We start from the raw sequence: 14041 nt of genomic DNA on the forward strand, positions 1-14041 counted from the left end.
ACTTGGCAAACTTTCAATTTAAAAAAAAATCCCATCTGTTTCAAAACAATTCGTGGACACTTGGCATACTTTATTCAAAACTTTCTAACAAATCGTTCTTTCAGAGTTCGCCTAGATAACACTTATTCAAAATACTTTGAAATTGAAAATGGAGTTCCTCAAGGTTCTGTTCTTAGTACAATCTTGTTTCTGATACAAATTGATGACATTTGTGATGTTATAACTAAACCACTCTCTTTGAGAATTTTTGCAGATGACTTAAACATCTCTCTTAGATCTAAAAACCTCAACCTTATTGTAGAAAAAATTCAGGAAACCTTAAACCAAATTGAAAAATGGGCTGAAACAAACGGGTTAAGTTTTTCAGAATCCAAAACACATTGTGTACTTTTTTCTAGAAAAAATCAAATCAACCCAAAACCCACTCTAAAATTTAAAGGTCGCTCCTTGGAGTTCAAATCTTCTACCAAATTTCTCGGACTTACGTTTGATGAAAAACTAACTTGGACCCCCCATTTTCTAAACGTAAAATCAGAACTCTTGAAACGTATCAATTTATTAAAAATAATAAAAAATCCTAAATATAACCCTTCACGTAAATTATTAATCCATCTATATAAATCTCTCATACGCAGCAAAATTGACTTTGGCAGTCCATGCTTTACAAAAATTTCCAATAAAACCGCCAATATCTTAAAAACTATTCAAAATTCTTCTTTACGAATTTGCATTGGAGCTCTTTACTCCTCACCCATAGATAGCATCTACTGTGAAGCTGCGGAACTACCCTCAGATTTCAGAAAATCACTAGTAACAAATAAATTCATTACATCAGCCTCAGCTAATCCATCACATCCCCTCCAAAATCTTATCTCAATATTCAGCTTACATCATTTCCAACAAAATGACAACCCACTTGCTAAGTTCATCTCAGAAATAAAAAACCTTGAAATTGATCTCAAAAATCTCATCCAAAAACCCATAACATACCCTCCTTGGCTATTAAAACCCTTACAAATTGATTTTCAACTGAGAAATTATCCTAAAAGAAACCATTCCCCATTAGAAATCAAAAGCCACTATCTTGAAATCATATCAAAACTACACAGAATTCAATTTATGCTTTACTGATGGTTCCAAAATCTCTAACCTACATACAGGATATGCTTTTTCAATAAATGAAAAAATTTTCAATTTTAAAATTCATGAGGTCTCTTCAATATTTACTGCCGAACTTCTTGCAATTTATCATTGTCTTTTGAACATATCCACCACTCAGCTTGAAAACAAAAACTTTTTAATACAAAGTGACTCTCTTAGTTCCTTGATATCCATACAAAACATTTTTTCAGATCACCCTATTGTTCAAAATATTCACAAAATTCTGCTAGATCTCCAAAATTCAAACCACACCATCCATCTTATGTATACTCCTAGTCATGTCGGCATTGAAGGAAATGAAATTGTTGACACCTATGCAAAATCAGCCACTATCCCCCCTCCCTTCACCATTCTCACCCCTGACGATATAAAATCCTTCTTCAAACAAAATACTCACTCTAAATGGCAAAATTTCTGGTCATCACAGACATCAAACAAACTCTTTCAACACAAAAAAACAATCTACCCCTGGAAAAATCTTGATCACCTAAACAGAAGAGAAGAAATAATTATAACCCGTCTAAGAATAGGCCACTCTAAAATCACACACAATCATCTCTATCAAAAAATTCCGAAACCCCCCTGTCAATTCTGTGAAAATGAACCTATATCCATCCAACATTTACTATTCACCTGTCCTAAATTACAGCAAACAAGACTATCTCTCCAAATAGACCCAAATTCAATGACCATTCCAGATAACCCTTCTGAAATCCAAAAATTTATAACCCTACTTAAAAGCACCAACCTAATAAACCAAATCTAAACCCTTCTAGCCACGGGTGTAATAATCGCGTAATTATAAACACCCAAAACAAAAAAAAAAAAAAAAAACTAATGATTTCTCCATTTTCTTCCAAAAAATTTTTCCCAAATTTTCGGTTAATTTTTCACAATAATTCAAACAATTTTTGTATTTTTTTTTTTTTTTTTTTTTTTTGACAAACATCATGACACTTTATGAATTGTCAAGCACGACTACATCACACAACTTTGGATTGTTTTCCAATAAAAAAGTATTTCTTCACATATACTTACCTACCTACCTATATAAAATTTTTGCGGCGTTTTTTTTATAATTTTTGTAATGTTTATAGTACCCTACGCCATTTAGATCAATTTTTTCGTTTTTTTTTGCAATTTTTCAACACTTTTTGATCAATTTAATCAACCGATTTCATATTTGTAGCATTTTTCATAATCTTTTGAGCAATTTTTCTAAAGTTTAACCATTTTTTTCGCACTCATAAAAATTTTTAAAAAAATTTTCAAAAAGATTTTGTAATATATTTTAACAAAAGGTCACCCTAGAAATATTCTATGCGTTTTCACATTTTTTTCAATAGATTTATTAATTTATTTTTTTTTTGCGTTTGTATCAAGTAGATAATTTGTTTGGCAGGTATTTTGAGCACTTTTGGTGATTTTTTTTTTTTTTTTAATTTATTTAACCACGCCGTGTACAGCTGTTTGGCTAGAGACGTGGAGACAATTTGGAGTTAGATTTTGTTGTACAGATCGATTTCTTTCAGGAAGGTAAGGAGTCTTTTTTTGTTTTTTTGTAAAATGTACTAAGCGTCATTGCATCAGCTTGAAATTTGAATATAACTTCTAACTTTTCCCTTCTGAATTTGAAAATTTTTGCTCGTTTTTCAAACAGTATTTTTAATGGTGTTTTGGCCATTTTTTGCAATTTTTCAAAAAATATTCAAGACATTTATTGATTTTTTGTTTGCAATATATGTACTAGCTATTTCAAAATGTACTGTATTTTGTCATTTGGTTACTTAATATTTTCGTTGTTTTAACAATTTTTCGACTATTCAACTGCCTGAATCCTCACAATTTCAATTTCATTTTGGAAAATTTGAGTTTCAGCATAAAACTTTTTCAAAACTAATGAATTTTGCTTGAATTTTTTTTCTTAAATATGGTAAGAAGTACCTACCTATTTTAGTTTAAAGAAAATGCAGAAAAAATATAAAGTTTGAAATTCCCATCTCCTCCTTCCCCTTCTCCGAACCCTCCTAAATTTGAAGATGAAAAAATAATTTTTGTGCATTACTTTTTAAAAAAACTTAAAAATTAGTAGGTACCTACTACCTTAGTACCTACATACAATTTTTTCGAATATGTACCTTATTGACTTCCTGATTTACCTCATTCGGGAAAAGTTGAATTTTCACCATAAAACTTGATCAAAACAGAATACTTATTTCTGTTAGAAAAAATTTTCGTCCTCCCTCCCCCCCATCCCCGAAAAATGTCGGGTATTTTCAGCTTAGGTATACAGATTGGAAAAAATGGTTTGAAATTATCATCCCCTCCCCCACCCTCCTGAATTTTGAAATGAAAAAAAAAATCTTGAAAATTAATAGGTCATTTGGTTACTATTCTTTATGGAGAATGGTTGCTCTAGTTTCTTGATTACTTTTGGGGAGGGGGGAGCAAATTAACTAACGATGTCTACTTTTTGATGTTGAATAATGAATACCAACATAAGGCTATGATATTTTTCGAGATCTTATCACCCCCCCCCCCTTGACTGGCAAATTTAATTGGTAAATTTATCCTTGAACTTCATTTTTCGCTTAAGCAGTGTTTACTCCTTCAATTTTGAAGCTGGGCAACATCTTCATCAGGCATTTTTTTCTCAGCTTCGCGTCAGTAACATTAATTGATAATAACTTATTCGGTTCTCGAGTTCAGTCACTCACTTTTTGCACACCCTGTAGGTACGTATTTTTTTTAAAACCTTCCAAATTTTTCAAAGGCTTTTCTTGAAAAATCACCTCTTCTCCCATCCTAAAAAAGAATAAAAATACATACATACATATAATTGAAAACGAAAATGACGTTGTCTATGAATTTTCTCTTCTCACCCTGCCAAAGAACCTTGAGAAAAAAATTGTATTAGGTACATAATCTTCAACTTGATTTCAGGTATGTGACTCTTTCGGAATCTGGAAACCATTTTCCTGCAATACAAGTTACTGCAGTACCTATCTGGCGAGTTTAGTCGGAGAATTGACCCCCATGTGGAAATCTGCATGGAAAAAAACCAATATTGGAGAGAAAAAAAAGGTCTTCCCTGGTTTGATTAGTATGCAAATTAATCATACAATGTGATGTCATTGTACCATGAAGCAGATTGCAGACTTGAGACTTGAGACTTGTGTGAGACAAAAAAAGTAATAGATATACTGACGTGGACCGATGAAGTACGACTACGTCACTTTTTTCAATTACTCGTAAATGAAAATTCGAATTTCGAAGTCGAACATGCTGGCTGCTATGACGTCAGATGATAGACTACAATGCGTTTGTAGTTAGTTGGCGCACTAGTAATCCTGTTCTTGTGTAGTAACTAGGCAACTAGAATCATCAGAATTCAGAGTCGTCGAGTCGTCACTCGTCAGTCTTTGCTGGAACTAGCATCGTGTAACTTGCTTTCGCTGAATTATATATTTTTCGTGATTTTCGAATTCGTTCGAGCAGATCTGTCGTGATGATAGGTAAGTTTGTTGATTTTTAATTTATTTTTTATAGTTGTTGTGTGTAGTTGATTAATTTTAATTAGATTGTAATTCGTTTTTTGATATTCGAATTTCGATACCTACCTACACCAAGCTTTCTCGTAGGTACCTATTCGTATTAAATTTGTACGTGGATTACGCACGTGTATGCAATAAATAATAATACTCCCAATTAAGTAAAGTAAAGTTTTCGAAACATTTCAAGATCAATTTAATCACCTCGCACATGCTTTCTTTCTTTAAACATATGAAATACGACGTGACTAATTTTAAATGCATTATGAAACCCAGTGTTTTCATGGTCCTAATAATTGAAAAATGCACTGTCTAGTGTCTGTTTACCTATCTATTTCGAGCAATCTAAAATTTATCTATTAATGCAGGAATATAACGAGTCAAGTTCGTGTGTTTTGTTTACAATACAATAATATAAATCGTAGATAACACTTTATAATCTTAAACATGACGGTAAAATGTGCGAATACCGTGTGATAAGAGCACCTATACTTTCATGCGGCTAATAATAGTCTCAAAGTGTTCCCTTCTAGTTTAAAATGCTCATCGTTCATTCATAGTGCATTCTAGAGATCGTGAGTGTACATGTACATCATATGAGCTTAATCACCGGTAGGATAAATTAAGTATTTATTGATGTTCAACTTATAATTACTTAGTAATTCGAGTAGGTACAGAAGTGAATCGTGTGTGTATAATTTTCAAAGCCAAGCCAATATGTTGGCTAAATTTTGACATTGTGCAAAAATTATTCAACTACGAGTAATATTATTCGGTTTGCGATCGTCGATACCTAAATTTCGAAATTCTGTTTCGGTTGGCTTATTATAATGCATGGTAATTTATTTGCGAAGTAGAAAGCCTCTTGGCTTGGCATAAGATGATTTATTTTACAACCTGAAAATACTGCTAGCTAACGTGTTCTTCATGTCGATACCGTGTTTGAAATGAGATGAACAGATTGAAAATGTATAACATTCTCGTATTACGGTTTCTAAAAACCTATCGTACTCGTACGTTAATTTTAGACGAATATTTACCTATTTGAACGATGAAATGAGCATTTTATTCATTCGTGAAGTTGATTTGATACAATGTTATCGATTCACTTAGTTGAAATCAGAGATTAGTTTTGATGGGTGTCAGTTTCTAAGTACCTATATAAGGCTATATTTGTTGATGGTAAATCATGAGGTGACTAGACGTAGGTTTTAGGTAGGTAAACGTAGTCCCCACTTGGGCATTTTCCATCTAGGCATTTATAGATCGTTTACCTACATGTTTTTATCGGGAAATTGTATCGTACTATGGAAAATATTTCTGATAAGAATTCGTATAGAAATAAAATAATGATGAATACTTTTATAACTGTATAATTTTATATCTCCGAAAGAAAGTCGTTGGGAAGTAATGGGAAAGGGAAGTTGAATTGATAACAAATTTTTACACGTGATGTAAGTACAACAAATTGGCCGGAGATGAAGCTACAGTAAAAAAAAAAAAAAACGATATGTTGGCTCGACGTTAAAAATTAATAAGTAAATCAAAGTGAATAGATATTAGTCAAGTAGATCGAGGTTTCTAAAAAATTAGAATTTCGGACAATTTTCTGTTCGATATCGATTTCACAATTTTTTTTTGCATTGAAAAAATGTATTTAGAATAATTAACTTTTCTGAAAAAAAAATGGAGTTGCAACATGAGAAATTTACAGAGAAAAATGCTCCAGAAAAAGTAGATAAATTCAATATTGTTAATTTAATGTCTGTTTAAACCCTAGTCTTGAAATTGTCTGGACTCAAAAATGGTTGAATTTTCCAAAAATATGATATTAATTACCTACATAATATATTTTCAACAAAAAAAATCTTCAAAATTAGTTGCAAGTACCTACTTATATCAATAGGTAAGTGTTTTAAAGCTAGCAATAACCTGAAGAATTTTTCAATAATTCACTTACCTATTTTCAAATGAAATGAAAAATTTAGCATCAATAAAAACGACGAAACTTTCTGAATGGACACTCTGTTAATTTTATCGAAGCAAGGCTAAATGAAAGAGCATTTTTTGGGACTCTCCAAACCAAAATTTCAAGTGCTAAAGTTCTTTTTTTAATTTTAAACGAATTTTTAAAAACGTAAAAATATAAGCTTTTTACTATAGTTCTTTTTGGGATTTACAAATTGGTCACAAATGTGACCTGACAATCGTGGTATTTTGCAGTAACTAGGTAAGTACCTAAAACGATCGAGAAGGTGTCCCAATTAGCACCAACCAGATTTAATACTTGTTGAACTTGAAGTCAATTTTTGGCCCTTCCGGAACCGATTTTGAATTGCTACAGAAAATTGAAAAAATTAATAAAAGTTGTTTTATTTGATAAAAAAAATAATGGTAACATGCGTATATTTTATTTCTTAAAAAAATGTAAAATTGTTGTAGAAACAGCTTTTTTGGTTTTTAAAATTTTCAAAAATGAACATCGTTGCCTAAAATTCTGATAGTGGGGGTTTCAGCTAGGGCAGGATTGGGGATTATTCGAATCATATTTGATTCGTTGTATGTACGTTAGTGCCATGAATCACGTTTACAGATATTTTTTCAAATCATCGTTCTCTTCTTTAGACGACATTTACTTTTGATTTTTTCAACATTTTTCATTTTAAATTTCAAAATACTACCATATTATGTTTTTATGATACTTCAGGTAATTTTTACCAAATTTGATTCCACTTCGATGATATTTTGATTTTTTACTGGATTTCAATTTTTTGTGTACTTACCTAATTTTAACCAGTTTTAACGTTGTTTTATGCAATTTTCGTGATTTTTTTGCATTTTTGTCAATAATTCATTCATTTTTGATAACTAGGTACTTGATTTTTTTAAATTTTGCATAATGCAATTTGTCAAAAATATTTTTTAAAAAGAGAAGTAGAAGAAGAGAAATGGGCTACCGGGCATATCTCAACGATTATTTTGAAGCATTTTCTAGGTCTAATAAAATAGGTACTTATGTAGATGATTAATCAGAAATGATTCGTAAATTGCACGATTTAAATTACTTTTTGACCTTTCGAATTGATTGGTGATATGTTTAAGCTATTTGAAAACCATTGACGTAGTCATGAGGTTGATGGAATCGATTGGGAGATTACAGAATCTCTGATGGGTCACTACGCATCTGTAGCTTCAGGATTATGAGGCCAGAAACCGAATAATTTGGTATTTTTAAAAAAAATTGAAAATATAAATAGGTACTTAATATGAAAGAAATATTTTATAATCCGATGATACGTATTTCTCTCTTCATTTGTTTGGTAAAATTACATTCGATGTCATTTTCAAATAAATGTTTACCTACCCAAACAAAATTTTGTTCCATTTTTTTTTATATTATTATTTATTCTTAGAATACAAATTCGTTCCTCATTGAATTTATTTGGAAAAGTTTTCGTTTTTTATTACTCTTTAAGCATACAGTTTTGAGGACCAATCTCATGACCCACTTTTCATTTTACAAAAAAAAAAATCATATTTTTCAAGAAAATATAAAATCGGTATTGAAAAAAATCAATTGGGTAGGTAGTATTTCTGATCATATTTTGAATTACCTACTGTCGCATTTAGAGGCTCAGTTTTGGTACGAGTCGGAGTAATGGTATTTTTAGAGGCAAAATTTCTCAAAAAATGATTTCAACTTGAAACTATAATTTTGTCGTGAATTTAATTTTAGTGCAAATGAGATTCAAACTGAAATTTGTCACGAATTGTTCGCTATATTTTTACCTAATGTAATAAGCTTCGAAATACGTAGTATATCAATCAAGAGTCTAAGAATAAATAAATGTATGGAGGAATGAGAATTAATATTAAATAGTATATTCAAAGGGTTGTTTCTGTATCATGTCGAAATCAGTTTACGTAGGTATATTTATGTGAAGCTATAGCTGCTAATATATAATTAAATTGCAAGTTTGTATGTGTACAACATGCTTATATATATTTGTATTTGCTAAACAATAGCAATATAGGTACCTACACACGAGTATCTATATGAACCTGACCTACTCGTACATTATAATTAATTTTCATTCTGCGTATCAAAGTCGCCCAAGTTCGAATTTCAAAACGCAGAATGCCTATTGGAAATTTCCGAAATGTACATATAACAATGACAAAACACGTACCTCTTTTAAAAGAGACGAAAAAAGATGTACAGTGGGCACTAAAACTACCAGCACACTTGATCAAAAAACGATATTTTTTGAAATTATTGATATTAGACTAGGTGGGGGCAAGAGTACGCAGTGGAGAAAGCGTATTATTCACTCGTTCTCGTACTGGCTGAACATGTAGTATTCTTGCCCCACCACGATAGTACTCTAACCTCTCTAGGAGGGGACAACAGTAATACTATGACTTTTTTTAAAACTTGATTTTTCAAAAAAATTATCACAAAGTGACTAAATGGACCAAAAATTTTTGTTCTCATGCCAAAATGTGAGTAAAGAGTTGTCCTTTCACTGACATGTTTCCACTCCTCAACTCATACTATCCTGCCCTCCAGAGGGGCTTCAAACACCAAGTGCGTACTCTTGCCCCCACTAAGCTATCTAAGCTATCTTCAAACCCGAAGGAGATGAGCAAGCTTGAAAAGAATGAAATAAAGGAATTCACCCTTCTTTGTATTTTTTCATTTTTTTGAATTTTCTCGAATACCTCCTACCTTATTGAAGTTAGGCAAAAAGTCATAATGACTTTTTTTCAGGATATTGAATTTCTAATAAGATGGTGGTTTCATTTTTCCAATTATCTCAAAATTTGAGCTCGTAACGTAAATTTAGATAAAATAGTGATTTCTGATGAAGTATACCCAATCTTTTTTGAACCCACTGTATCTAGTTCTTTATTTGTAGTTTCACGTATCTGTACACAAAAACCTTTGTAGTAGGTCATATGGGTGAAATGAACACCTGGTTGATGTCAACTCAAGATGTGACGACATCTTCTATGTAGAAAAGACCAGACTAGACTATTCATTTCATTTTAAAAAGATTTACCTGCGTTTTCGATTACGTATAGAGGGAGTAATTTTTAAACGAGAAAAAGTACACTTGGACTGACATAGATGATATTTTCAGATCTCAGGTATAAGAACCTTTTCAACTGTATTGTACACAGCTCTGAAGAAACATGTGCGTTTCATTATAGCAGGGTTGCCAATACCTACTTAGTACCTACTTCTCAAAATGCAATACACATTTGACTCATTTACTTATTATCTAAACAATTAATTGCACTTGATGGTATGGTCTCGTGACCGCGTGAATTTCCAATTCAAAAAGAAAGCTCTTTAAACAGCCATCTAGATAATTAAAACCAATTTAAAAAACTAAATGATTAAAAAGATCTCGTTTGTTGACGAAAATTATACGTATTTAAAAAGAGATACATTATATTGTAATAATTTTAATGTGTTTATAAAGGTTCAAGGCTTGTTTGCATCGTCGACGAGTTATTCAAAATATTGCGTAAATTTTCTAAAAAGTCTCGATTAACATTTGCGAAATAAATTTGTACGTAAAAATCAGCCCCAAAAATACAGTTTGTTTTTCGTTCTGAAAAAAATGCCTAATTTTAGTAAATTGCGTTGAAAAAAATTATTCAATGTTGAAAAATGAAGTCTATAAACATTCCATCCACCTTTGTGTTTCTCTTTCAAAAAAATTTCTCGTCATATTTCACATTTTTAGCAACAATGTGACGATAATTTATGATTCGCAAAATACAGAATGGAAAATTTTACAATCTTGTAAAACGCAGCTCAGCAGATTTAACGTGACAGTTTTAATTAAAATGTATGGATTTTATGAAGTAATTTTAATTAGCATTTTATTTTATATTGCGTCACAATAAATCATCTCGTGATAATTAACTAATTGAAGATCAGGCAGAAACGGGGAAATTAATAATACCAAATACAATAGTACGAATAGATGTGATTATTTTCCAAGTACCTGTGTAATAAATTCGAGAGTATTGATTGAAAAAATGTGTTATTTGAACTACGAGGCTGGAAGGGATAGAAAGGCCAATATTTATACCACCTTGTAGTGTTAAATGTGGAGTAAAAAATGCAAAAAATTCAATTTGAATTCTCTGAATGTACATTAGGATGGATCTCCCCCCTCCCACCCCCAAATCGACGGATTTTGACCAAATTCAGCAGAGATCTCTTACATGCCAAAAATCCAAAAATGGACTTTATTAGGACCTGAAATTCAGGTTCGAAGGTTTTAGGACATGTACTTTTGATATAGCTTATTGGTTTTGTTCAAATCAGATAGTGAGAGTTCGAAAGATTCCCTTGAAACAAAAATCAGGCTGAAAAAAATGATCATTTTTATCGACTTTTTTGAACATTTTTGTTGAGAAATTTCAACCTGGAATGTCTTTAAAAAAGATCAAATTGTTTTCAAATTTTTTTAGCAATGAATTTTGTTCGTGAAAAATTCCAAAAATTGTAAGCCATTTCTTTTCTTAAAATTTTACAATTTTGAATCAATACGTTTTCATTTTTAAAAAAATAATCATGCTCAATTTTCCATTTTTTTGCTGCCCCTTTCGTTTTAAAAAATACCTAAGCAAATTCGTCGCTTGTGTTCTATTTTTTTTTTTTTTTTTTTTTTTTTTTAATTAAATACTGGTTTGTTTGGCGAATGATTTCTTGAGTAGATGTTAATTTTCTTAATTAGATACTTAGATACAAAGTGAATAATTTAATACAAAACTTAACAAACGATACGTTTCAAAATGTAATCTGCGTATTTTGTCAATGAAAAAAGATTTCATAAAATTCAAAGACCAGGGCGAAATAAAACACAAATTTTCCACTTGGAAAAATCCATCAAACGTTTCAAAATTTGAACTTTTTCAACATGTATAAAAATTCTATGTATACTTGTTTCATTTTGTTAAGAGAAATTAACTCAACGTTCGTGAATTTCAAAAAAAAAAAAAAAAAAAAAATCATCCTGTACATTTATATTTAAAATTCGCCTTTGTAACCACGCGATCCCGATAACAGAATTATTTCTGAAATTCGTATCACCGTCGATTAATCAATTGAAAAATTTTAATTGGTTTAAATTTGCAAACCTTTCCCATACCGACATAAATTCAATGGATTTTTTCTTAGAATTTTTCATTTTAATTCATCGGTTTATACACCGCACAAGGTTGTTCACCTCGACTGGTGGCTGCATTGCAGAGCACGAAGAATATAAATTTGTGAAGTTAAATGTAAAAAAAACTCGCGACCACGTTCGTTTTAAATATGTATGTCTATTAAAATTATCAAATTTGGCCGACGGTTGCGATTTTTTCCACCTCTCTGCGTCTGCGGTGTGAAGTATGAACATCTATATGAGCTCACGTCTATGTCTGTCTTTGACATTGGTGTAGAGAGTGCTGTAGTAATGATAATGAATGACCTCGTCGTTGTTATACTAGAAAAAAGGAACACCTGACTGTAACGATTACGAATCGCGGTGATTAGCACAGTAGTTCCAAGTGTGTATAGGAAAATTTTTCTAGCGTAGAATACCGTCTGTAAATTCTGCTATTTTTATCATTTTTTTTTTCAATTTAGATATTCGAATTGATGAAATAATTTTTGAAATAATGTGAGCCCGAATATTCGACACAGTGAAAAACTGGACGATGAATGAAACGAAAAAATCGATCTGACGAAGCAAATGAAAAAACTTTCACGACATCGGTTACAATTTTTAAAAGTTCGTCGAAATTTGAAAATTTAATCTAAATTTTGCAAGATAATAATAATTTATTATTTTATTTATTTGAAAAAAAATCACTGGGAGTTGTAATTAGATGCTGTAAAACGACTCACAACAGGATCAGTGGAATCTGCAAGAGAGGGGAAGGGAATGGAGATCGAAAACTCGATATTTGACTGATGCATCCAATCTTGGTGCTTTTTTTCCTGATCCATGGCCATGAATATTTTTATTTTATTTTTTTAAAATTGAAATTTAAGGCTCGAAATTTTGCCAGATGGTTTATTTTTGAATTTTTTGTCGATCTATGTGCTTTATACCTCTACCTATATTATCCATCCGTTAATTTTTTTTTTTTTAATCTAGAAAATTCACTTGATGAGGCTCTAGTCTTGTGTGTTTTATTCTCAATCAGCTTTAAATTAATGAACGCTTTGCTGGTGCCAATTTTCTTTTCTTTTTCGAAATTGAAATTTACAAAAAATAATCATTCAAATAATTTGGAACATGCCAAGCCCTACAAAATGAACTTCTGGCTTCAAAAATAATATTTTTGTTTTATTTCTTAAATTTGTATAAATTTTCGAGGATTTTTGCTTTCGTTTTGTTCGGTTTTCGTGATTTGTTTGCTTTGAAATTGAGAAATATCACATCAGTGCTCGAAAGTAACGTTCTCTGAATGACACAATAAAAATTGACAAAAATTGTGGGGGGGGGCGTGAAAATTACCTGGAAATGTTTTCTAAAGGGTTATAGTGAAACGGTTATGAAAAGTTAGTGATTTTTGTTTGAAAAATTCCGTTAGATGTTCTACCCATTGAATTGATAAATGAAAACTTCAAATCAATGTATCAAAATATGTATACAGCATGTTCCAATTCCCAATTGTTATTTTACTAATCAAAAGTTATAATCAAGTTACATCAGCATTTTCTATGAATAATGATCACGTGACGAGGGAATCTCCGTCGCAATTATCTGAACGTTATGACGCGTTTCTCTCGCAAAAATAAAGAAAACAATCTTAATAGGTTTCTTTGATATTCCTACTAGGAATTTTTCACTCGTACATTGCGGGGATTCCCTTATCATTGCGTATTGTTACGGTTGATTTTTTTAAAAATTACGTAAATAAAAAAATTACGAGAAAATTCGCATTGTAAATTGTAAACTAAAAAAACACGCTTATGAGTGACGTTATATTGTTTTCCGAAGCGTGATAGATAAGTAAGTTGCTATAAGTACACACGCGCAGATGCGCTGCATGTGCATATTATGTAAGTGGGGGGGATTTCTCTCACTATATAGAAAACAATTCGAAGAAATTATCATTGTGTGGGTTTATTTTTTCGATAGTTGATTATTTTGAGATGGTGGGTGGTCTCACAAAATTGGCTTAGATCGACTGAAAGGAAAACACAAAAGATGAAAATATCCCTTTTTAAAGGTCTAATCAGAGGCGTGCCAAACGGGTAAGGGGAGTTGAGAGTCTCACACCACCCCCTAATCGAAAGAAAAATTTAGGCG

The 14041-nt window shown here is 31.2% G+C and overlaps 1 protein-coding gene across 1 annotated transcript in view; it reads left to right on the top strand.

Moving 5' to 3' along the window:
* Positions 1 to 4519: 4519 nt before the first annotated feature.
* LOC135842113 (heme transporter FLVCR2-like) overlaps positions 4520 to 14041 on the top strand; it is a 47238-nt gene continuing 37716 nt past the window's right edge. Inside the window, exon 1 of the mRNA XM_065359477.1 lies at positions 4520 to 4676. The gene's annotated coding sequence lies outside the window, so the exon portion shown is untranslated. The remainder of the gene's footprint in view (positions 4677 to 14041) is intronic.

Source organism: Planococcus citri, chromosome 3 (genome assembly GCF_950023065.1).
Source record: "Planococcus citri chromosome 3, ihPlaCitr1.1, whole genome shotgun sequence".
Taxonomy (NCBI): domain Eukaryota; kingdom Metazoa; phylum Arthropoda; class Insecta; order Hemiptera; family Pseudococcidae; genus Planococcus; species Planococcus citri.